Source organism: Ambystoma mexicanum, chromosome 6q, assembly GCF_040938575.1.
Source record: "Ambystoma mexicanum isolate Mex_15411 chromosome 6q, UKY_AmexF1_1, whole genome shotgun sequence".
Lineage (NCBI taxonomy): Eukaryota > Metazoa > Chordata > Amphibia > Caudata > Ambystomatidae > Ambystoma > Ambystoma mexicanum.
The window spans coordinates 1350501798-1350526702 of NC_090937.1; positions in this window are offsets into that span (position 1 = coordinate 1350501798).

Here is a 24905-nt window from a genome sequence, read left to right on the forward strand (position 1 = left end):
TACATATGTTAGCATGAAGGTGGGCATAATGGGGGTTGGTGGAGGGTATGGGGGAGAGTCCTCAGAGGTTACGTTGGGCGCAAGTGGTGGCAGGCAGAGAGGTCGCTATGAGACTGTGTTGGTAACAGCCGGTGTTCTCACCACTTATAAGATGCTTGGGCTGGCAGGTCGTGAGAGGGTATGTGAGGAAGGTTTGATGCAGTAAAGAAGAGTAGTCTTGTGCAGTTGCATGCCAATGTTATGGAGTTCTGCTATGGGCAACATTTGAGAGTGTTGTGTTGGAAACCCATTGATGAGAGACCTTGAGGTGGAAGGCTGGCTACTAGAAGATGCATCAGCAACCATGTCATGAACAAATCTAGCATTGGATGTGGATTTGACTGGGAGGGGTTGTGGGTGTTGTCTTGTGTGAGGCTAGAGCTTGAGTTGGTGCTTGTTAGGGTCCTAGTAATGCGGGCATATCGTCCATGAGTAAATGAGGAGATAGACGTACTTTGCTCACACGTCAGTGAAGTTGGATGGATGGGAAGTCCAAGTCAGTTCAAGCAGAAAGGCTCAATCACCTTTGATGGCCTACAGAAGCTCGGGAGTTGTGACAACTGAACTCTTTGGTTGCAAGGGACCACAAGGACGATATATTTTTTTGTGCAGGATTCTGCTTGGGATGCAATGCGGATAAGGTGAGCCGCAATTATGGAGGACTTCGCACTAAAGCACGGGCAATGTGAAAGCTTGGTCTCTGTAAATTGGTGTGAAAGACGGGGGGGCATGAGATAAGATTATGCGATGGCAATTGTAAAGGCATGGTGATTTTAGCAGTGAGAATTAGTGAGCAGGAGCTCACGTACCTTGTAAGAGAGCATTGCAGACAGGCATCCATGGCCAGGCAGGGCTAGACAGGGAAGGAAGTAGGCATTCGTTTTTGGCCTTCATGTGGGGCTGGCTTTGCTAGGCGGCACCATTGGTTGTTCAGATGGCCAATCATCACGGAGTGGAGGAAGGCTGTTGGGAAGACTTTGGAGGTAATGTGCTGGCCTCTAAATGCCAGCCCTCATGTTTAAAGGCTGTAAGCTCTCCAGATTCTTTGTAATAAGCCCATCAGGACTTCCATTTGCAGTAGTAGTTCATGTAAGGTATTTAAATGGGCTGGGCACATGTGTCATGTCTGATCGTGCCAGTGGTTCATCAGCTCCTGACTGGCCTTTAGGTTTTTGATCGACTGTTCCATGTACTTCGCATTCTAGACTGAAGGCCAAGTACATAGTCCACCACATTGCACATGATGGATGAGGGGTTGCCCTCCCATCCCTCTTTCACTAGACTGAGGGAACCTTGTAAAGGGTGTCCAAACAGAAGCTCAAAGGGTCTAAACCCTACTTCATTCTGTGACACCTCCCTGTAGGTGAACAGAAGGCATGGCCGGAGAATATACAATTGTATCCTCATCTGCTCTACCATGCCACCTATCATGCCTTACATGGTCTTGTTGAACTGTTCAATAATCCCATTTGTTTGTGGATGGAAGGATGTAGAGAACTGGCTTCCTTGGGGAATCCAACATGGGAGAATATCCCAGTCACAGCCTTCACAACCAGAGGGGCTTTGACAGTCCTCAGAGGTACAGCTTCAGTGTACCCTGTGGCATGGTCTACCAACACCAAGATGTATCTGTTCCCTGAGCTGGTTTTAGGATCAAAAGGACCCAAAATGTCCATGCCTATTCTCTTGAAGGCTGTCGAACCATGGGTAGTGGAATTAAGGGGGCCTTTGTGGCACCACCTGACTTGCCAGAAGCGTCAAAAGTCATACAGGACTGGACACATTCCTTAACCTTTACGCCAAACTGCGGCCAATAAAAGTGTGCATTCAACTGATCAGATGTCTTAGCGACTCCCAAATGACCTGCTAAAGGAATTTGGTGAGCTAAATCCAAAAGGAACTTTCTGTGGCATTGGGGATTCACCAACCCTTTTGGCTCACTGTACAGGAGTCCATCTTCCCAGTACACTTTGAACAGTCCAGGGGACTCACCCTTAGACTGCTCTTCCACCTGCTTCTGCAGACCTACCAGAGTGGGACACACTTTCTGGAATTTAAAGAAGTCAGTCTGATACGGGCTCCCAGCTGATGCAAACTCATCCAGCTTGGGCAGACCCTTCAGATCTACGCTCACCTGGTCCTTCACCTCAGGTACTTGCATTGCGCCAGGCAACTCTGAAGTCACTGAGTGCCCCGCTACCAGAGTAGGGTCCTCAGTGGCTACTGGTCCCTCTCACACAGGGTTAGGTGACTCAGAGGTCTGTGAAACTGAACTAGGGGCTACCAGCCACGCTGGTCCCCCCAACAAGCCCTCTGGCAGCACTCCAGGCCCTAAAGCTTTGAGAGTGTTTAATCTGGTGACTTCTTTGGCCCTCAATTTGGTAGCCGTTGTGACTACCCCCGGATCAGGAAGATCATTAACCAACAGACATGCAACAGGAGTGGAGTCTTTCACTGATATACGTCTCTGGGTCATTTCACCTCACCAGCTGAACTCTACTATCACCAAGGAGAACTTACTCTTCCCGTCAAACCCACTGACACTAAAATCAGACACATCAATATACTGGCCTGGTTGTACCCACTGCTGGGTGACAGTAGTGAGGCTAGCCACAGTGTCTCGGACCGCAGGAGTTTAGTGTCCATTCATAGACATATGTTCTTAATAGAGTTGAGAATTATTGGGAACTGGTATCTCTTCTGGAGACCAGGCATTGTTCCCACTCAGTGTAACCAATCTACATACGGCCACTCTTTGGCCTAGTGGGAAGTCCTCCTCTGGGAGGCCAACACTAATGATGGCCTCCTCCGCAAGTGATACATTCACTATGGCTTGCTTTGTAAGCCCTTGCAAGCTGGATCCCCTTTGGAATGGCCCCGCTCCTTGCAAAGGAAACAACCTTTGACAGGCGAGAACTTAGGTGTCCCAGTGTTAGGGGTGCCTGCACTCTTCTTTTCAGGGTTAACGGCTGAACTAAGGTTTTGGGATTTCCCATAATTTTTGGGGACCTGATTTCAAAGAGTATAGGATTGGACCTTTGTCCTTCCCATCCTTGTTAACTTTTTTGTCAGGAGATTTCTCTTCCAGTTTGGGTGGGCTCGTCTAAGCTTTTTCCTGGACTCAAGTACTCACAAACCAGACTGGCAACCTTAGCAAGCTCACTAAGGTCTGTGATAGTCTTATCCACAAGATGCGGGTGTAGGTCACCCTCATAATTATTCAGTACATGCTCACATGCAAATAAATTGTATATCCCTTTAAATGTGTCAACTTTGTTTCCAGTCAACCACCCGCTGATATATTTCAACAACAAGTGTGTGAACCTCCAAATGTCTGCCCACTTTTCCTTCCGAGCTCTCTGAAGCTCTTGAGATACTGTTCAGGGGTTTAACAGAACTTCCTGAGGAGTACCACCTTCATGCTCTCATAAACTGGCCTTTCCTCAGGAGTTAAGTGAAGAATTGCATCAGTCCCTGGTGTTGGTCAGCGACTCATCAGTGCTGCACCCCACACTACCTCATCCACCTCCTGTAGCTAAAAAGCAAGCTCGAGCACTGCATACCAGTCAAAAATATCCCTCCCCACCTCGTAAAACCTGCACTAAGTATTTGGGGATGTGGTTCTGGGGTTCGTCCCGGGATGAATGGTTTGAGCCAGTACCGCTGATTTTGCTAGAGTTGGATCTGATTGCCTCCTTCTTATCATCTGGTGCCAGTCTGCACAGCTCTATGGTGGCCATCCCCCACTCCATTGCAACCTTGTCCCACTGTTTCTTTTCCTCCAGCGCTAGTCTCCTCTCCTCCACCAGGAACTTTGTAGCAATTGCATCGTTAACAGCCAGGACAATTACTGGGCCACTTAGAGACTGTGCCAATGCCTGGGACCTGCAGGATGCCACACTAGCCCCTGATCCCCATGACCCTTTAGAGTTTTGATAAACCACACTTGCCCCCTGGCAGGATGGTTGGTGAGAAACACTGGTCGTGCTGTCTTCCTCGTCATCTCCCACTACCTCTACTGGAAGGTCTTCTTCATTTGAGTACACAGGGTCGGACCTATCCCCTAGGGTCTTCTCCCCAACTAACCTCACTTCTACCCAAACTTGGAGGCTGGTATGCTACTCAGGATTGTTTAACCTTAGTGCTGCGTTGAAGTTTCCTCTCTTGACATAGGATGCACCGGACATCCTTGCTCATGACTTTCCACAGTCTCTATGTCAAGATCCATGATTATTTAACAATACCTAGCAGTGTCTAAACATTGTCTGCAACACTGCTTTTATCCGTGGGTGACTAAGCTGTGTGCAAGGCTCCAACTTGACCCCACTGCCTGCCACCAATGTGACCAATCAACTTTCGGGACACTAGTGGTCCAGGGGTAAATATCGGTTTCTAAATCATCAATCAGCCCTACACCTCTAGTACACCAGGAGGGGTCCAAAAGGATTGGGAACACGACCAAATTATAAACGAAATTATAAACCTCCTTGTTCAATTATCTCCGAATGGTTGTGGATCGTTGGTTAGTTGGTTAGTTGCAACACAGCGAAAATAAAATGATTACCCAATGTTAAAAGTGACTGTCCAGTGAACGTTGTATAAAAATATCTACTTTATTACTATTACAACTGACAGTTCTACCACACTACAAAATATAACCCAACCTGTAAAGGAAAGTATAGGACAGACCGGTTCAAAGAAAGAAAAGGGATGCACATTTGATACTGACAGGAGGCTAGTCGTATAGTAATTAATTGTAATAATTCAAGGATACTTAGTTTCAACACAAAGGGAGCAATGGGTTGAAGAATGTCAGTAGAGCCTTTACAGAAGCACCAAGGGTCAGAACCGCAATGTACCTTGTGCTGTAGGAGTTTTTGGTGCTCGACAGGATCGATTCAGTGTCAGTGTGCTTTGCAGCTTCTGCAACAGAGTTCAAGATGCTAGACAGCTGCAGGTATCAGGCGGCAGACATTTCAACACGCAAGCTGGACAGATGCCTGCAGGCTTGCCTACACAATGGCACTGGGTCAGGAATCCTTGTCTCAGTGCTGATCAGCAGTTCTAAAGCACTGGTCGAGGCATCTCAGACAGTTTTAGTGACTACAGTGTAACAACAGTCAGCGGTGCAGTCGGATGCAGCTCGAGAGTCTCCACTGGCTCGAAAATGTCCATTAACGCAGATGTCAGTAGATGCTTGTCGATGCACTTCTCCTAACATCTTCACTGAGCTTGTGTCCTCCTTTAAGATGGAAGGGCCACAGCTGAGGAGAGGGTTGCAGGCATCTGCCTTGTCCTTCGTTTGTTCAGAGACTCTCTGCCACTTCCAACCTATGAAGCTTGCTGCAGAGCCTAGCAGGGAATGCTGTGTGCTAGCTGGGGTCCGGTACTGGAGCTGCTGGAGGGTTCTCTGTATTCGGTATCTCCCTCTGTTCCCTGGGAGATATTTAGGAGAGGGCTCTTGCTTTCCTCTTGGAGGTCCTGGCCTTCCTTCACTGTCGGAAAATGTTAGGCAGACTGTACCTTCAGCCAGGGTCCGATGATGAGTTCTTCCTTCTGCTTCTGGTGAAGTCTTCAGATGATCTGCCAAAAGTGGGACTTGGCCCTCTTTTAAGCCAATTGGACCAAGGGATTGGTGTAGGCAAGCTTAACTTAATGAGCCAATCCTGGGACCCTACCAACAATCTCCTATATGCGTAATGTCCTAACCAAAGAGCTTTGCAACAGAAAAGGTAAAGGGGTGCAAAAATGTAATACTAAGTCCCACCCATCTTCCTGTCTGTTGTGGATCACAGGGTCCCTCTGATTAATGGATTTCTATGTGGTTCTTCATTAAAGCAGCAGGCCTCCATTGAAGCTGCGGCGAGACCAGGCTTTATGGCTCCGTCACACCACATACTCATATCCTCTGAATGGGGTCCACCTGCAGGGATTCCTACTGTAAACATGCATTCCAGACATGACATTTCACTGTCAATCGATACTGAGGGTGGGAGCTAGCTTCAGACGGACACAGTGCAAAAGGGGTTCACTGTCTCCTTTGTTTGCCTCTTCAGCCAGGCCACATGTGGGCCTGTTTGAATTAAACTCTGATTCATGTGCAAATGCTGCCACAAGCTAAAGGGTTCAACAAAAGAACAGGGCAGATCCACGCAGCCTTTGGTAGTTAATCAGGCTGGCCATGGCATTGGGAAGGTTGGCCCTCCCCTTTACTTAGATGGCATTATGTACCCTTGACTGTCATATACCAACTAAATATGACAGGGTGACTGCACCTGTAGGCTGTGTCCACTCAGAGTACACAGGCATATGTTGTGCAGTGAGTATAGGAAAATGTGTGTGGATTAGCACCACACATTTTTTCAGAGGTTAATCTACCATCATTGAATTTATTTAAAATTTGAAAAAAGCCCATGCGAGCGTGCACCAACTATGTGGATGGTCGAACTCCTCACAAGGACAATCCCTAAAAAATCAGGAAGGGTTTTTAAATTTGAGTCCCTCCCTACAACACCCCCCAACAATAAGGATTGTCCCAGGATACAACACCTTTAGTCAATATAACAGATGACAACATATAAATATTGGTTTATAATAGTGATATTCAAAGTGTTACTCTGGGTGCAGACACCTCTATTGGAATGGTGTTTGATTCCCAATACCATTCTATTGATTTAGAAAATTAAATTATAGGTCCAATTCCTGAAGAGCGCTATGACAAGACCAACATAATCGAAGCAGAAAGATTAACAGAAGACAAGAGGGTCACTACTTGGTGTATTCTTCATGCCCTTACATTGACATCTTGGAAGATGAGGTATTACGTAAGCAATATTACCCATGTAGCGGGGCATATACTGGGCCAGGTAATGCCCCAGGGCACCAGTTATAAGCACAAATGAAGCAAGGTCTTTAATGCAAGGCTGAGGCCTTTCCAAATTAACAAACTCCACAACTTTCTGTGAGTTAACAAGCCTCCTATGAATGATTCATTATAGTTGAACATTTATTGAGAATTATGCAGAGATTCCTCAACCTTTGGTCCACTTATTGAAGATGAGGTAATGTGGCTGTAGGGTGGAGCATAATATGAGGCAGTAAAGCACTGAAAACGAAGCCTGTCACACGCTAACCCAATAGTTCAAGGATTGGCAGACATATATGACTGTGCTGAAGTACATCGTCTTGAGGAAGAAAGTCTAATAATCCATAATAATATGAATGCATACATTGCATCCCCACACAAGGTATATAACACAAACATTTGTCAGGGTATCCCCACAGTTTATTCATATATTTATTTATTGGGTATTTATAATGCTCCTATATAGCAATGGTGTTTCAATGCGCAAAAAGACAAAGGGTGGGCGTGGTTTGACAGGGATGCAGAAAACAAAAATGGTCCTACTAGGCCTGGTGTCATGTGTGTCATGCAAGTGTAGTAACAAGAAGTGCAGAGGAGTGGGGGAGGTGGTGGAAAGTGCCATTCAGAGCAGAACACTCTAATGCAAACAAACGAAAGTGCAGGTCTGAGTGGAGAGAGTGCAGGTGCTGGGGGGTAGAAGGAAGGGGGAAGAGAGCCCCCGGGCTAAGTGAGTTCTAAGGGGGGCATGGTGGACAAGTTTCAGGGTAATGCAGGAAGTGCAGGGAATGAATGTTCACAAGTACAAGGATGGGGCTGGATGGGCTCAGTAGGGGAGCAGGTCCCACAAGGTGGTTTATAGGGGGAGGGAGACCAATAGGGCAAGTGCAGATTTGAGGGAAGGTCCGGGTAGAACGAGGTGCTGGGTGAGACTGGGCGAGGAGGGCCTGGTGCCCTCTATGAATCAGAAGGAAACAGGCAGCCAGTCAAATGCAGCAGAGGGGGGCATTAGCAGGGGAAGGGGAGCGAGAAGGAAGGAAGAAGGGAAAAGGAGGGTCTTGAGAAGCTTCCGGAACTTAATAAGATCCAACTCCTGCCTGAGAGGGGCATTGAGGCCGTTCCAGAGGGAGGTTCCTGCAGAAGAGAGAGATCTACCCCCCATTCTCTACTTGGAAAAGCGTCTGATCTGCAGAGAGTTGGAGCTAGAAGACCGAAGGGCTCTACCAACAAGTTATTTAGGGAGAGAGAGCTGGATGTAGTGTGGGCCACGACACCAGAAAGCGATGATGCAGGGGGTCTTGAACTTGATCATTGCAGCAACTGGGAACAAGTGGAGAGATTTTAGGGCTGGAGAGCTGCAGTCCCTGGGCTTGAGGCCAGGATACGCCTCACAGTCCTATTCTGGATTAGTTGAATGGGGCAAAGGAAGGATTTAGTCAAATTGAGGAAGACGCTGTTGCAATAGTCCAGCCTAGAGAGAACCAGACGCTTGGAGACATTGAGTTTCTTGGGGAAGGTAAGGAAAGGGAGAATGTCTCCGAGGAGGTGCAGATGAAAGTGGGCCTTCTTGGCAAGGTCTGCGAAGTGAGGAGAGAAGGAGGAGATGTGAGTTGGAGTTCCTTCTATCTTATTAAATATGAGGAGAAATAATTAATTCCTTGAATTGGGAATACATGGGTGAATGATCTTTCCAAAACCTGCTGCTGATCACAAAATAGTTCCCCAAAGTAGTCAGGTGGAAGAGCTTATGTCAATTTATCAAGCTGTTTGCACTGCTGTAAACCACCAACTGGTGATTATCATATATTCTGATTGTGCACCAAATGTGTTGGAACACTTGATTAATTGGAAAAACAGAGGCATGTTTTGTGCAAATACACTGGTGAAAAACATTGTACATTGATGCAAAATATTCAATGGTCTGGTGACGTCTAAAGAAATGACAATCTATTGGAAAAAGATCCATTCCGAGATAGAGGGGCCTGATAAAACTGGAAATTATTTGGTTGACCAATTGGCCACAACAGGATGTTCTACAAGGTGACCTCAAAGATATAGATCACCACCTGGGAGAAATGGATCTATGTGATTTGTCAGTGGGTAAATTACACACAATGGAAATGTTTGCATGGGAAATGTACGTAATAACAAATGTTTGTACATTTCCCTATGTGAACATTTCCATTACAAATCACACAGATTCAAACACAGACCCTCACACACACCCTCACTCACACCCCCAACTCCCCCACACCACACCTCTGCCCCTCTACTTTGATGATCGGGAACCAGCGCTGCAGGGTCCTTTTCTTTTTTTTTTTGCTCGGGTGAGCTGCAGTGGTCTCCCCTGCAGGCTCCGGCTTTTTTCCTGGTGGGGAGCTGGGGGGACACTGTAGTGAGTGGGGTGTTGTGGGGAACACTCCCCAGACCCCCCACAGCCTTTTAAAAAAAGGTTTTTCATACCGACCCCACCAAAACACCTAAACACATTCCACGAAAAGTTAAAAATGTTGGTAGTTAGAACTTTTCGTGGTGTGTGTTTTAGGTCTTTTGGTGGGGTCGGTAATTTGTATTCAGACATTTTGTCTTATTCCGGAGAAATCCAGGTCATGACTGTGACAAGATCACAAACTCACACTAACAGTAAACTTTTAGCTGTTCGGTGGATTAAAGATGTTCCTGATGCAGATTTGATCACTGCTCAAAAAGAGAATGCAATCATTGGGACATTCAACCAATATTTAGAAGAGCAAATCGGTTTTCCTCTGACAGAATCAGATTATCAAGGAAAAGAAGACTGCTGCATTCTGATGAAATTTCAGAATACGGAGGAGAGAACAGGGGCAATGTGCTGGTCTTGAAAGCAAGAGCACGCAGAGTAAAAGAGGTTTGAATCCCGGATCCGTGCTTAGAAACTGAACTCAGGTATGGTATTAGGTGTGTTATAAAAAACTAAATAAATAAATAAACAGGTTTAATATTCAGGACAGTTGTTAGTGACGAAACCCAAATCTGAGTATAACCAGTGGGTGCTACCTACCTCATTCTGATGTCAAACCATTCCCATGACACGCCTACCGCTGGTCACATTGGATTTCAAAAGACTTTTGAGGTATTGAGAGAAGTTGCTTACTGGCCAAACATTAGCCAGGATCTGATTTGTTTCAGTGGTGCACTGGCAGTGACTGTGTTTAGCTAGTTGTATTACAAATGATTTTACCTGTATTACGAGACTATGCTGCCATGGGAATCCTGCTTGTTATACCCTCCCGTTACATTCATTTTACCCTCCTATTTAGAGGTACATGGGGCAGAGATTTAGATTTTATGGGAAGGGGTAATAAGGAGGTACATGGGATAATCCTGTGAAACAGAAATATGAAAGCCGCTGCCAGCACTTTTACCAATGTCATGCACACACCAGAAGACTTTTCAGCAGCTTTGTGAAGCAACTTTTAAGTCTTCCCTTTTGTTACGTAGAAGGTAAGAGTCCTTTGGGAAGAACTGTAACTAATCCAAAACAGGATTTCTTAGGATGTGGGGCAGGGACGTCATTTCAGCAAAAAGGCCAGGGGTAGCGGAATTGACATCACAAAGCCCTTGACCTCTGATTACATCACAGGAAGTGATGACATGTGACCCTGCATCCTCAAGAGGAAGTTACCTCTTTGCTGCGTCTCAACACAGGAGGACTTTGCCAGCTGAACTAACGAAGTAATTCCTCTTTCAGACTTTGTTGTTACAGAGCACGTTGGGACTCGCGTTGGGTCCTTGGGTCTTTGGTCGACTTGCGCTAACTCACGCTGCCCGTGCGCACGTTACCTGAACTTCTCTGTGTTTTTTTTTCTCCAGTTCCCTAGTGACTTGTTGCTCTGCGCACCCTCTGTTCTCTCCCACAGCCTTCATAACGGCACAGTTACGCGCACCCGCACGCGCACCCCGGAAGTACCTGGAAGTGCTGTTTAGATGATCGAGTGAGCAGGGGTTCGGGGGTTGACTCTAATTAACATTCCTCATACCCAATTTCTGGTTTGTGTAACCGTTGTGTGAAGGGAATTTGTTTCTATTGCTCATATGCCAACTCAAAGTATGCCTACATGAAAACGTGAGTGTGTGGGTACTGTGATTACCATACCTTTTTGCATTGTGTGGACTGAGAATAGCTGTGTGCCCCCTAGCTGTGTATAATATTAGTTCTTGTAGCCGGATTGACCAATTTTAAAGATGTCCTCCGGACTTCGTAGTGGGCGTACTGTCAAAGCGTCAGTTTGTAAAACGGGGAAATCTGCTAGTAGTAAAGAGGCTAAGGGTATTGCACGACTATGCAAATATCCTGAAAATACATCTTCTAAACCCACTGAGTGCCTAGCTTCACACTACTGGATGGCTTTACTAATTAATAGCAATACCATATGCCACGAGGTAGCATTTGCTTATGCGCAAGCTGGTTACACCAGTCAAGAAAAATCACCAGCACCTGCTAGAGAACATGCAAACAGCAGTGAGAATAATGCTGGGTTGAAGAATAGAAAAAACTTCTTGAGCATGCAGGAACATGGGATGCATGGATTGATGGACAATTTAGATGGTGACTCTATAGGGTCCCCCTCAGATACCTCATTTCTTGCACCCGCGGTACTCATAGAACTGGAAAAGCGGGTACATTTGTCGGCAGGGACATCTATGCCAGTGACTGCTCCGATCTGCAAAAGCGCTAATGTTCACCAACATTGCAGTGAGGAGGTATTTCCATCAAAACCCTTGACCTTGAACAACTCTGATGCGCAGTCCCCCACTAAGCCGCGGGTGGATGCTAGCCCTGTGCCTGACTTGGGGAAACCACGCATCACAAATATGGATACTTTGCCCCCTGATATGGGAAATCTCGATGCCTTAAACAGATAACTCCCTCCTTTAGGTTTTGATCTGTTGAATCCCTCTGATGATCTGATTGCACTTGAGGCTTCGTATCTGGTTTTATCGAGAGTCCTTAACCTGTTAGACAGAGGCTACGATTACACGCATTACGAGCTGAGAGATCTGAAGACTGCACAATTGCAGATGCTCTCCAAACTTGATAAATTGGAGGGCTATATATTGTCGGAAAACTACAAACGTATGGGGTGTTGTAAATCCCCCTTAAAGACTGTTAACGGACCAACACAAGAGGGCTCTACTCAAACTTTGTTACTCTTTACTAACTATCTAGAAGAACCATTACAACAGGGTACGGTTCCTACATTTTCTTTTCCGCAATCTTTTGCAAAAACCCTAGTTGATCCTGGACCATCTGAACCGGTACAAGTCTTTACACACACTGAGCTCTGTCAAAAGGTTACACTTAACGCTGAGAAAATTGAGCAACTATTGTTCTTTTGTCAGCCTAATGACAAAGACCAAAAACCAGTTCCCATGGAGGCTCACTTAAGCTCTAACGTAGAGGAAGTAGATCATCCTGATAGCCCCTCTGTGCTTACTGCTTTGCTTGAGGCTGAGTCCTCTAACAACATCAATTACTCCGAAGGTGAAGTCCATGTTGTTGATTGCAGTGAAACTCACAAAGAAAAGGGCAATGAAAACATTTTCCCTCGAAACATTTTCCCTCGTTTTATTTCTGTGCTCTAAAAAGAAAAGCTGATCACCAAGCTGCCTCTTTAAGCTTGGGTATCAAAAAGCAAAAACTCTCTAATAAAAAAAAAACAAAGCTGTGTCATGAATTCAAATGGTAGTTTGAAGTACCAAGTGAAAATAAGCAGTAAAATGCATGCGAATACCAAACACAGTATCGATTTGGAGGAACTTTCAGAGGAAAGCAAGAAGGCCCTTCAAATCAAGGTCGAGTCGATCCCAAATATGCCACCTCTAGATAAAAAGAGAAGGGGGACTGCCGAGGCCACCCAAAGTGGCTTGTCTCCCAGCCGTATTGTGCAGGGTCTGCGGGAGAGGGTGAACTGCTCTCGGTTAAGCAGAGAGAATTCACCTCCACTCTCACTCTACCGCAACAAACACTGCTTTCTATGTTTTTTGAACCTATAGAAAATAAGAGAACTGACTTGGGAAAGCTGTGTTTGGAGCAAAAGGAGACAACTTTATTGAATATCACTGAAGGTCTGGATAAAATGTCCATCTTGAAACACTCTAATAATCATGTTGGAACCGCGGGCACTGACAAGATGTCTCGCATCCCCGGGGGTTATCGACTGTTCTCACGAAACTCATGACACCAGGGTATCATCAAACTTAGTAGATAGTACCAAGAAAGCACATAACATGGTGTATCATATACCCACACAAAAGGTGCAAACCACTGAGCCATTTCCTTTGGAATTATTGCCCAAACCTACGCTGTTGGAAGACACAGACAAACCACTACCCTTAAATGCTGCTCCCCACCCCTCCATCACTTCCATGATTATTGGGTGGTTGAGCAACTCTGAAGTAAATGGTGACAAAAGATTAAATCGCTCTTTTATGTTACAAGCATTCAAAAAAATCCCTGCCCTGCGAGCATTAATATCGACAGATATGGATTGGATTATTCTTCCTCCATTTAATAATCATCAAATGGTGTTTCAATTACAATCCATTATAATTGCAGATCTGGTATGAAGGCACAGAAGGGACCTCAAATTGATTGGCCAAACTTTATACCCCTTTGATTCTATTGAGGAATCTATTACTTTTAACAAAACTCCCATAAAAATCCCAAGGGAATCCCTCAAAAATGTGCCTGGAACAGTGGTGAATACTTCAGCAGAATCAGCGGTGATTGCACAATTGATCTCATTGGTCCTCATCACAAGGTTGCCGCTCCGGTAAGAACGGCACCGGTAAGGCCATACCAGCATCCATTACCGGACCGGTGTATCATGACCCTAGATGCCGTTGCTACCGGCATCGTCAAGGACCCGCTGTGGCCGTGCACCACCGTACCGGCATGCGGGCACGCGCGCAGATGGGGAGGCCTTAATACCGGCATGCCGCAAAGAAGGGGACACCACGAGTCACACGTACAAGTACATACCGGCATTGAGATGCCGGTAAGAAGGGCCACCATGATGCCAGCAATACCGGCATCGCGGACCACCCGTAAATACCAAACTGCTGTGTAACCAAGTGCCACAGGTGCACTCAATCAGCACAGGTGGAGGCAATGGAGTCAGGGTCAGCACAAAAGGACAAACCCACACACCACACCCCCCTCCAAGGCAAAATGCTACCACTTGTACTTGCCATACTGGGCCTGGAGGACATGCCTGCACTGCTACTCCTTGAGCAGGCAGTACAACAGGAAACACAGAGGAGACGCCGGAGGAGAAGGAGGGTGAGACATGCCCAGCAAATCCCACCAGTGCAGCCAGTCGCTCCCCGCAGACAACCAACAATCCCACGCATAAGGGCCAATCCATTTGACTTAACCCCAGCACAGATCCACACCCTGTACCGCCTGGACAGAGACACCATCACCAACATAGTGGAATTAATACAGGATGACTTGGTCAGCCTGATCAACATCCGCACAGCCATCCCCCCTTTGCTGAAGGTGGCATCTGTGCTCCACTTCCTGGCCACAGGCACCTATCAACACGCAGTGGGCCAAATGCATGGCATGTCCCAATCATGCTTCTCTGTTGTGTTAAACCAAGTGCTGGATGCACTATTGAAGCACACAAATGCCTACATATGCTTACCAAGGACACCAGAGGAGGCAAATGCCACCAAAATAGCATTCCATGCACTGGCAGGCATGTCCAATGTAATTGGTGCCCTCGACTGTACCCATGTAGAGTTGGTAGTCCCACATGCCGTGGAGGCGGTGTACCGCAATCGGAAGCTATACCATTCCATCAATGTGCAGATGGTGTGCGATGCCAGCCAGATAATAACACATTGCTGTGCCAGATACCCAGGATCCACGCATGATGCCATGGTGCTGCGGAACTCCTCACTACCCCGCTACATGGAAGGAGACGTTGTACGAAGTGGCTGGCTGTTGGGTGAGACTGCCCTCTGGGCCATGGGGGCAGATGGATTGGGGGGGAGGCACATGCATATTCAAGGGGAATGCTCTCTGGGCCATGGGGGCAGATGGTTTGGGGGGGAGGTACATGCATATGCAAGGGGAATGCCCTCTGGGCCATGGGGGCAGATGGATTGGGGGGGAGGTACATGCATATTCAAGGGGAATGCTCTCTGGGCCATGGGGGCAGATAGTTTGGGGGGAGGTACATGCATATGCAAGGGGAATGCCCTCTGGGCCATGGGGGCAGATGGATTGGGGGGAATGGTAGTTTCTTAAGTCATCCGCCGACACACAGCCCTCACATTTGCATGCAAAATGACCCTAGCCAAGACATACATTGCCTGGTGCTTTAAAATCCTAGGACCCTAGGTTGTGTATGTCACACAAGGCTCCCTCTATGGATTGGCATGCACTGTACAGGGCTGACAGTCATGTGGATGTGGCTGCCAATGACGAGATAGTGCATATGAACTTGAATGATGTACAGGCTGAGCACACCTGTCAACTGAGCCTCATCCTCACACATACCTCCTTCTGCTCCCATGTAGGTGATGCTGGATATCCCCTGAAGCCGTGGCTACTCACCACTGTCAGGAATCCGCAGAACAGGCACGAGGAGGGCTTCAATCGTGCACTTACACGTACACGTGTGGTCACTGAGCAGACGTTTGGCCTTTTGAAGGCACGGTTTCGCTGCATCAGCAGGTCGGGAGGGGCATTCATATACGGGCCTGAGAAGGTGGGCAAGATCATCACGACATGTATAATGCTACATAACATGTGCATCTGGCGGAACATACCCCTGCCACCTGACGTGGAGCTGCCACCACCTGGTTAAGTAGAAGGAGAGTAAGGAGTAGAAGTAGGACATAGGCCAGGACGCGAAACTCGTGAGGGTTTGCGCAGTACGCAAAATGGTCATAGACCAATCATTCTGATGTACTTTAATGCAGAGGGTGCCATGTGTTGTGTACTGTGGGCACTGGTTGTGTGGACACGTGCACAAATCACCATGAAGCAATGTCCACTCATGTGATGTTTGTTACACAACTGGTGTATTCGTGAGAAATTAAGTACATCATGATTCAACAATCCACGCCCCCACCACCCCTCCAGCCCCCCCACCCTTCTCCCATGCCCCCAAAAACACACCAGTAATACACACTACACCCACCACCCCTCCACCTCCCCCAACCTACTCCCATGCCCCCAAACACCCCAGTACTACACACTACACCCACCACCACCCTCCACCCATCCCCTAACACCCAAAGTCAACTATGGCACGACATGTGTCTGGATGTATGCCCAAAGGGATTATGCAGGGTGGCCCTGTTGAGCCCCCTTAGGAGGTGAGGGTTGGATCTCTGAGCGGCGCAAACTCTGCAGGGACATGCGCACGGGGCTGGTCTGCCTCGAGCCCGATGGCGTGGGTGATGCGGATGACCCAGATGGTTGTGATCCAAGGGGCAGGGTTTGCCGTTGGTCCATGTGGTCAGCAATGCTGGTGAGGATCTGACCCAAGGCATTGAAGCCATCACGCACTTGCTGTGCACTTGAGTTAATGGCCTGGATAACGGCTGCGGTGCGGTCCTGGATAATACAGCATGTTGTCTCCCCTTCAGCAAGGTACTGTTGCACATAGCCTTGAATCACCTCTTGCCGGGCCTCCATCCTGGAGAGACGTCCCTCAAGGTCGCGTATGGCAGTGTGGGTTGTGGTCGGTGGGTGATGTGGTGGCACAGCATGGATCATGGGGCTATGCATAGCCGTAGACCACTGTCCATGGCTGCCCTGGTAGGATGAGTCCTGCTGAGGTGTGTCCTGTGTGGTGGCCTGCGGGCTTGGTGTGTGCACTACAGGCTCTGAGTGGACAAGTCCTGCATCGCCCTCATTGTCCAGCCCAGCTACCTCATCAACACTATGATCTGCCGATGCAGCCATCTCCCCAATTGTGCTGGCAGCAGCAGAATGTGTGCCATCCTCCATGCCTGCTGTGTCCTCAGCCACTGTGGATGGTGTGACCACATCCACAGGTGGATGCAGGTGCAGGTGTCAGCTCGTCCTGTGTACTTGTCTGTGGTGCTGTTTTTGCACTGGTTCTTGGCCTGCTTCCCGCATGGCCCATCCTTGGTCCACTTGAGGTTGATGGACCTGTGCCATCAGATTGCCTCCTAGGCCTTTTGGCTGGTGTTGTGCATTGTGCACTCCCTTGCGCTTCATCACTGTCAGCATCTGTACCTGTGGGGGACAGAGAGTGGCAGGATATCAGTGATTGTTCCGCTTGCATTGTTCATGCATTAGTCATTGGACATGTGGCGCCATCTAATCAGTTGTATTTGTGGCTTTGTAGGGGACTGTATACGTGCAATGTTGAAGAGTGGATTTTGATAGCGTAGTCGTGTCCACATGTACGCATTGTTGGGTGCAGTTGGACATTGATGTGTTTTGGGAGGGTCGTCCTGGGTGGCACATGCCCATAAAATGTGTCTTGTGGGTGTATTTGTGTATGACTGCAACATGCATTGGGATGGGATGGTGGTAGGCCCAGAATGTATACATGGATATGCGTAGGTGTGCATGATGTTCCATTTGTTGGCTGGTGTAGCAGCCACATTTGGGGGAGGATGATTATGATTATTTTTACTGTTTCAGTAGGGACACTCACATTAATCTGCCGATGTTGGCACGACAAACTCTGCTTCACCGACTCCTTCGATGGACTCCACGTCTATGATGGAGCTGCAGGTCTCCTCCCATCGGGCCAATTTCAGTGGGGAGTGTGGTCCTCCTCCTGTTGCCAGCCCCTGGCTCCGATTAGCTGACAATATGTGCCGGACTCTCAGCCTGAGGTCGTCCCAACGTTTTTTGCAATCACGCACTGTGCGTGCGGTGGTGCCGACTGCACTTACTCTCTGGGCAACTTCTTCCCAGATGGCCTTTTTCTTGAGCTGGGCTGGATGTCTGAGGTCGTTGCAGAACACCACTTCAGCATTTGCCACAAGGGTGTCGGCCAACATGTTCAGCTCATCGTCTGTGAAACGTAGTTTGCGCAGGTGGGCCGTGCCTCTCCGGGTGGTCTTCGACATGTTGTCTGCGGTGGCCTGGGAGTTGGGGTGTAGAGGGTCCTGTAGGTGGAGGATGGCAATGGATTGTGTTTTTAAAGATGGCCGCCATGGCATTTACCGTTCCGGCACGATGACGTTACTTCCGGGTCCGGTATTAACGCACCCGTTATTTGCACTATGTTAATAACGGTAACAGTGTTTAGGGGTTGCCGAGGGCGGAGCCGTTCAGTGTGTATTGGTCAATGCCACTGTGTGGGGGTTTGGGGGTCGTAACCGGCATGCAGGGATGTGCGCGCCCGCGCACTCTTGATCATCCGCTATTTGCGGGTTGGTGCTAAGCCGGACATGTTATTACCGCCATGCTGGTACGGCCAGAGTTTTAGCGCCAACCTTGTGATGAGGCCCATTGTCTTTAATAAGCAAAGGTTGACCGTGGTTATCTGCATTGGTGGATAAAGGGAGCGGTACTACCCCATAGTAATGACATTTTACTAAGGATTATGTCATGGAATTCATGCGGGTATAACAATCTTCTAACTTGGGCTGCTTGTTCAAGACCGCATGAAACAATTGACATACTTTTATGCCAAGAGACCATGGGCCTCATTACGACTTTGGAGGCAGCAATGCCCTTAATAAGGCATGGCTGCCTCCAAAATCGGGTCCGGGTCCAAGTTCCCTGAATGGGAAATTACCGGGCCATTATGAGTTTGGAGGGCCCGGTAATTCCTCCTTCAGGGAACCCGGGCCCAGGCCTTCCCCATTCCCATTTGAGCCCCCATAGGGCTCAATGGGAATGGGTGCGGGAGCTAACAACGGGTCGATTACGACCGGCATGTTGTTAGCTCTCTGGTCCCCTCGCGGGACCCACTCTGGACGTCTGGTAAAACCAGACGTCTACATCGGGTCCCGCGAGGGAACCTCATAATAGTGCGGAATGCGTTTAACGGCGCCGGCACCATTACTGGTGCTGTTAAATGCATTCCACACAGGTCGTAATGAGGCCCTATGTCTTGCCACCTTGGTCAATTGAAGAGCTTCACAGCATTTTTTTCAGAGGCTGAGCATGGTTTATCTGGGAGGCCCTATGGCGGTCTAACGATATTCATTAACACTGACCTGAGGTTCCTCATACAAAAGGTGTACAAGTTTCAAGATGTATTGGGCACAGATTGTTTTTTGATTTGATCCATCTATCATAATCCAGCCCACATGAAGATTGAAGCTATGTTTGCATTAATTGCTAACATCGTTGATGAAGTGATATATCAATGGCCCAATTGTAAGATCCTTCTTGGAGGCGACTTTAATGCTGACTGTACTAACACAGAGAACAGAGGGTTGTGTTTTGATAGCACTTATAACTTCTCATCAGTTGGCAGTCGAGGGCAGCAATGGATACAGTTTTTGGGGTATTGGGAAATCTCATCCATTAACTTTTGGTCTAGCGAGCCGCTGGTGACCTGGAAAAGAGATACAAAAAGCTCATGCATATGAATTTGCAGCTTCTGCTAACTTGGGACCCTTTTGCAATGAGACCACAATTGTAGATCCAGGTTGCAGCGATCACTTAATGATTGGGTTGCTTGTGGAGGTTGTGTGTGCACGTTTGATGAACGATCCAACACAATGCCTCCTGGAAGGCGATAGACCTGGGATGTCCTTACAGTTGAGTGATCACTTATGTGACAAATTCAACCTAATAATTGCAACTGAAATTAATTTCGATCCCCAAGTACTAGTAGTATCTACATTATTGCAACATGGGGCCATGAACCTTTTTTTATATTATTCGAATGGGAATGGCGAGACTGCAAAACAACGGAAAAACTAATCATTTACATCCTTTTAGTAGGACAAATAAATTGGCTAAACTACAAAAAAATGCTGAACTACGCAAACCTAATTCAGCCTCTCTCTGCAAATCGGAATTTCTAAAAATTTTAAAAAAAATATATGTAATGCGTACACAAATAAATGTAAAAATCATAGATGTTATTTACACACTTTGACAAATCATCAGATGATGTTGTAACGACCGATGATTCACATGGGCTTTGCTATGGTCTGATACTCCAAATCAAGCACACGAGCAAACCTCTAATATTACTGCTGAGGTCTGGTCACAATTCTTGAGGACAAAATTTGAGCTTCCGCATAGATTTGTACATTTTAGCGGATGTTCCATTGAGGATATTGTATTGGCCATTGGGGCCCTAAACAGATCGAGGGCTCCTGGCCCCTATGGTGTGCCTCTGTGTGTAATTAAAAGAAATCCTCCTTTGTGGTCAACGATTTTAAAAGCACAATTTGATAACATCATGGTACCTGCTACTGTACCAGCCTCATGGGTAAACTCTCTAGTAGTTCCGATCCACAAGAAGGGAAAATTGACTGATCCATCTAACTTTAGACCTGTTGCCCTAATCGATGTGGCGGCTAAAGTACTTGCTATACTTTTCTGCAAGATCTTCAGGCTCACATCAAACATAAAAAAATATTATCTCGTTTCCAAATTGGATTTCAAGCTCAAATGTGCACCGTCTTCAATGCGTCTATTTTGGCTCATCTTTTGACAAGGTTTAAAGTTACTGACTCTGGTCCCTTACACATGGCATCTGTGGACCTTAATGCAGCTTTTGACTGTTTTGTGCGTGTAAAATTGTGGGAGAAATTGGAACGAGTGGGTATTCCTGAGTATCGTATCTCCCTCATTGCTAAGTTACATCACAACATGGCATATTTGATTAGGATTAACTCCTGGGGCGCAGCATCGCAGCCCATACCAACAGAGGTGGTGGTTAAACAGGGCTGGAGCTTGGCCACGAACCTGTTCAACCTCTACCTCTGTGATATTGATGAGATCTGGTTACATGAAATTACCTACCCCGCAAGGTAGGGACAGTTTAAGCTGCAATGGCTTGCATTTGCTGACGACATTCTTGTCTTCGATCACACTCCTTAAGGTTTACAACTTACGCTTGACTTATTTGCAGCCTATTTATACAACCACAACTTGCATAGTAATGCCACAAAATCGAGGATATTCATATTGCACAACAACAAGAGGAAAACTCCATCGAGAAAGTGAATTATTGATTGTATACTTATTCCCAGTGCCCCTTCGATTAAATACTTGGGGTATGCTGTTGTTGATTCAAACTCGGTGAAAATGTGGAATGATGGGCTTAGAAGCAAGGTTGTGTTGCTTTTATCCAAATGTTCATTGTATATGCATAAGTTTGCAAATTCTCAATGGTCCGTCTTCTGGAATTCTATACTTTAAAAGTCGAGTCGATTATCTTGTATGGCTTGGATATGTGTTTAGCAATGATCAACACTATCCTTGACCAGATACAGGTTTATCTTTGGAAAGGCACACTGCGATTGTCTAAGTCTCTGCCAAATTCTGTACTGCGACAGGAGTTGGGTTTAACTTCTCTTTCCACAAGATTTCACTGGCGGTTATTGGCTAACCTGCCGAAAATGTTGTATCTTCCTCCAAATTTTTTATATGAGGACTTCCGAAGAATGATCTCAGAGAGTAATCTCTGCTCAGTAGTAAAATACTATGATACCTTAGTGGAACTTCTAAATGAACTTGGGTTTACCACAGCCGACCTCCAATATCATATTGTATATGTTAAAAAGCATTTTTTCGAGGTTGACTGGAGTAAAACCCTTGAAGCAATTTACACAAGGAGGCTTTACAGCGAAGCAGCTAGTTTTCTGGTAAAACGGGTCCCTCGCGGGGCGTATCTTTTAAAATGTCCCTGTTGTAAATTGCGGGATATATATCATCCCTTTAAGTTACATTTGATGCACACTCACAAAAGAACTATGAATTGGGGAAATAAGTCTGCAAATGAGGCTATTATAGGATGCCGCTTTTGTGCAAACCTGACTCAGAAGGAAACACTCAAGCATCTTGTAATTTACTGTAAATACTTTGATAGTATACGTATAGCAACCATGGGAGTTGAGATCATTGGCACGACAGCGCTAACCAGGGAATGGTTATGGATGTTATGCATGTGGGGGCACTCCACAAAAATCATTCTGGCTTTGACAACATTTCTCGTGATATTAAATATTGAACTGGAAAAAATTACTTCCATAGGATGAAATATGTAAGTTAGATTAATTTACACCCTAACCGTTTAATGTTGTGTTCTATTCTATATATATATGTTTAATTGTGGATGAGAAAACGTATTGATGTGGGTTGGATCTTTGGATGGGTGTTTGCTGGTCATCCACCTATACTAAGATATTTTTAATTGTATTTTGTTGTTGGAACATATGAAAGAAGGAACTAACAAGAAGACTGTATTAACTGGAACTCCATAGTGGATACCTTGACTGCCAATAGTCGTGGTTGACTTATATCAATTAAAGTTGGGTTTTGTTATGCACATTGAAGATTGCGATCTACAAAATATTGTTTTCTGTTGCTCAACATATATTGTAAGAGGATTCAATTCAACACTACAGCTAAGTCAACGCCTAGTCTAGAATACTGAATGAAAACCCTTATTGATATACCTTTATGTCCAGTTCATGCGTTCTGGATGACTACCCCTATATAACACCCCTCTCTTGGAATCCTCCTGACCCCACTGAGCCAAGAAGTAGTTCTGTTTTGCAAGTTAAAAGGTTTATTTGATAATTTAAACAATAGATATATATATCACACTTTATAATAAATTAATAATTGAATAGCACACTTAATCTGATATGATAAAGATTAACAACGGAGAATCTGGCACCAACACGCTTCTCTATAATCAATAAGGAGTTGACATGAAATGGATAAGGTAGCACACAGGTGAATAGGAACAAAAGAAGAAGGTGGTACAGAATGCTTTATGTAAGCTCAGGTGGATGCAATATTCAATGAATGCAGTACAGAAAATACTCAATATGATTTCAACAAAACAATGTAATCACTTTTCTCTGGCAATTCACCCCCCCCCCCTTTTATGCAATGCAAGGAAATGGAAGGAAAAGCACACAGTTCTCAGAAATGCAATCAAATGTGATTCAGTTCACCCCGGCAAGCTTAGACAACAGAAGTTTAAAACACAGCCCAAAATGCTTCTATATGTGCTGGCAATGAAGAAAAAATATGCTAAAATGCTTTTAATTCCCTCTAGAGGTTCAGGGTGAGTGGTATCTAGTTAATATTAGTCCAGGCTCACACTAGCAATGATGCAGGGATGGTTTTCATGAGGCAAACAAATTTCTTTCAGAGGAAAGCAAAAGCAGCTATCTTTTTGCAAGTGGAGAAATTTGCAAATCGCGGTAAAATTTGCGAATGCGTCTGGTGCGATTACAGAGGAACTACAAGGGCTAGCAATATCGTGTTGGGGTCCTAGGAAAGCCTAGGATCTCAGCTTCTAGATGAAAGTTACTGCAAGTCTCTAGCACAAACGGTCACGGACATATGAGCGATTAAATAAAGGTCGTTTTTCAGATTTGAAATTTTAAAGTTCAAAAAGACAAGTGCAGCTTGCAACTAGAAAATGACAGGTGACAGCTTTGCAAATGACAGGTGACAGTTAGGAGGCAGTTCTACTTAGATTAAAATAGGATTGAATTATATTATTTTAACTAAGAGATTGGTTCTGCACAGTTTTCTAGGTACTCACACTATATTCTTGAGTGAAATGGACCTCGCCACGGATCTGGTCAGGTTTTAGACTCGCCTCTGGTCTCTGCACTTCACAGTGATCTGGGTCAGCTCTCTCTGGTTCTGCTAACAGGTCAGCTCTACTCTGCTGGTCTGGTCTGGGTCTCTGGTTCTGGATAGATTGAAGTCTCTAGTTTGGCTCTCTGGAGGTTTGATGGAGGCAAAGTATGGATTTTCCCGGCAGAGCTTCCATCTGCAAATGGATTTGAAGGTCCCTATCTGTCCTGTCTCTCTGCTTTTATGTGTTTTTAAAATGGGTGTGTGTGAGCAGCATCACTAGCCAGCCCCTCTCCACTTATCATTGGCCAAGCTTTCATTTCTCCCCTGATTGGGGGAGCTAAGTTGTGTCAGAGTGATGTCATTTTACAGCCTGCAGAAAGTCCACTCCTCCTGTCAACTTACACACAAATCTAGATTTGAAACAAATACATATTTGCAGAGGTACATATTGTTTTAAAATCATATGCACCCCTCACATATCACAGGAGGTATCTCCTGTTCAAACTCTGCTCTTCCTGGGAGCTTGCATTCAGAAATGGCAATATTTTGCACTTTTTAACTGGTTTGCAATTCCGGACATTACCCCAAATTTACACACATGTGCGCAAGGAGTATGGACATTAGTTGATGAAGTGTCAGATTTTTCACATGCACACATTTTGAGTAATATCCTCTTTTCCGCTAAAACCCCCCTGAACATGCCACCGGTTCGAAAAACCTCTTAAAATGTGGGCAGAAAAATCACAAGAATTATGGTATCATTGATAAAATTTTCACATGTCCGCTCTATGAGTTATTCATCTTTTTCTAAAACCATATTCTGGCTATAGAGGTGTGTCTTTTCAGGTCACATGGTACAGAAACCAGTCTTTCCAGTTTCTGCCAAGCTCAGAGACCCTGCCACTCCCAGCTTCTGCCAAGAGGAAGCTGTTTTACGACATCTGCAATAAAACATTTGCCTGAGTCAGGACAGGGCTTTGTTCAGAGCTCCTGTATTCTGTGGGGCTCCCCTTAATTCAATTATCAGAGAGATGGCATATCCTTAGTGTGGCCAGCAAAAGGCAGATAGGCCTGGGAACACAGCTGTGACTCAAGTTTCACTCCTGATGGGGGTAGTTGCCAGGCAGAATTCAGTTCCTTAAGCCAAGTTTCAGATAAAATGTCACTTTTTGTTCCCCAGTTTCTGCATTCAAATAAAACTAAACATTTTCACATATGCAG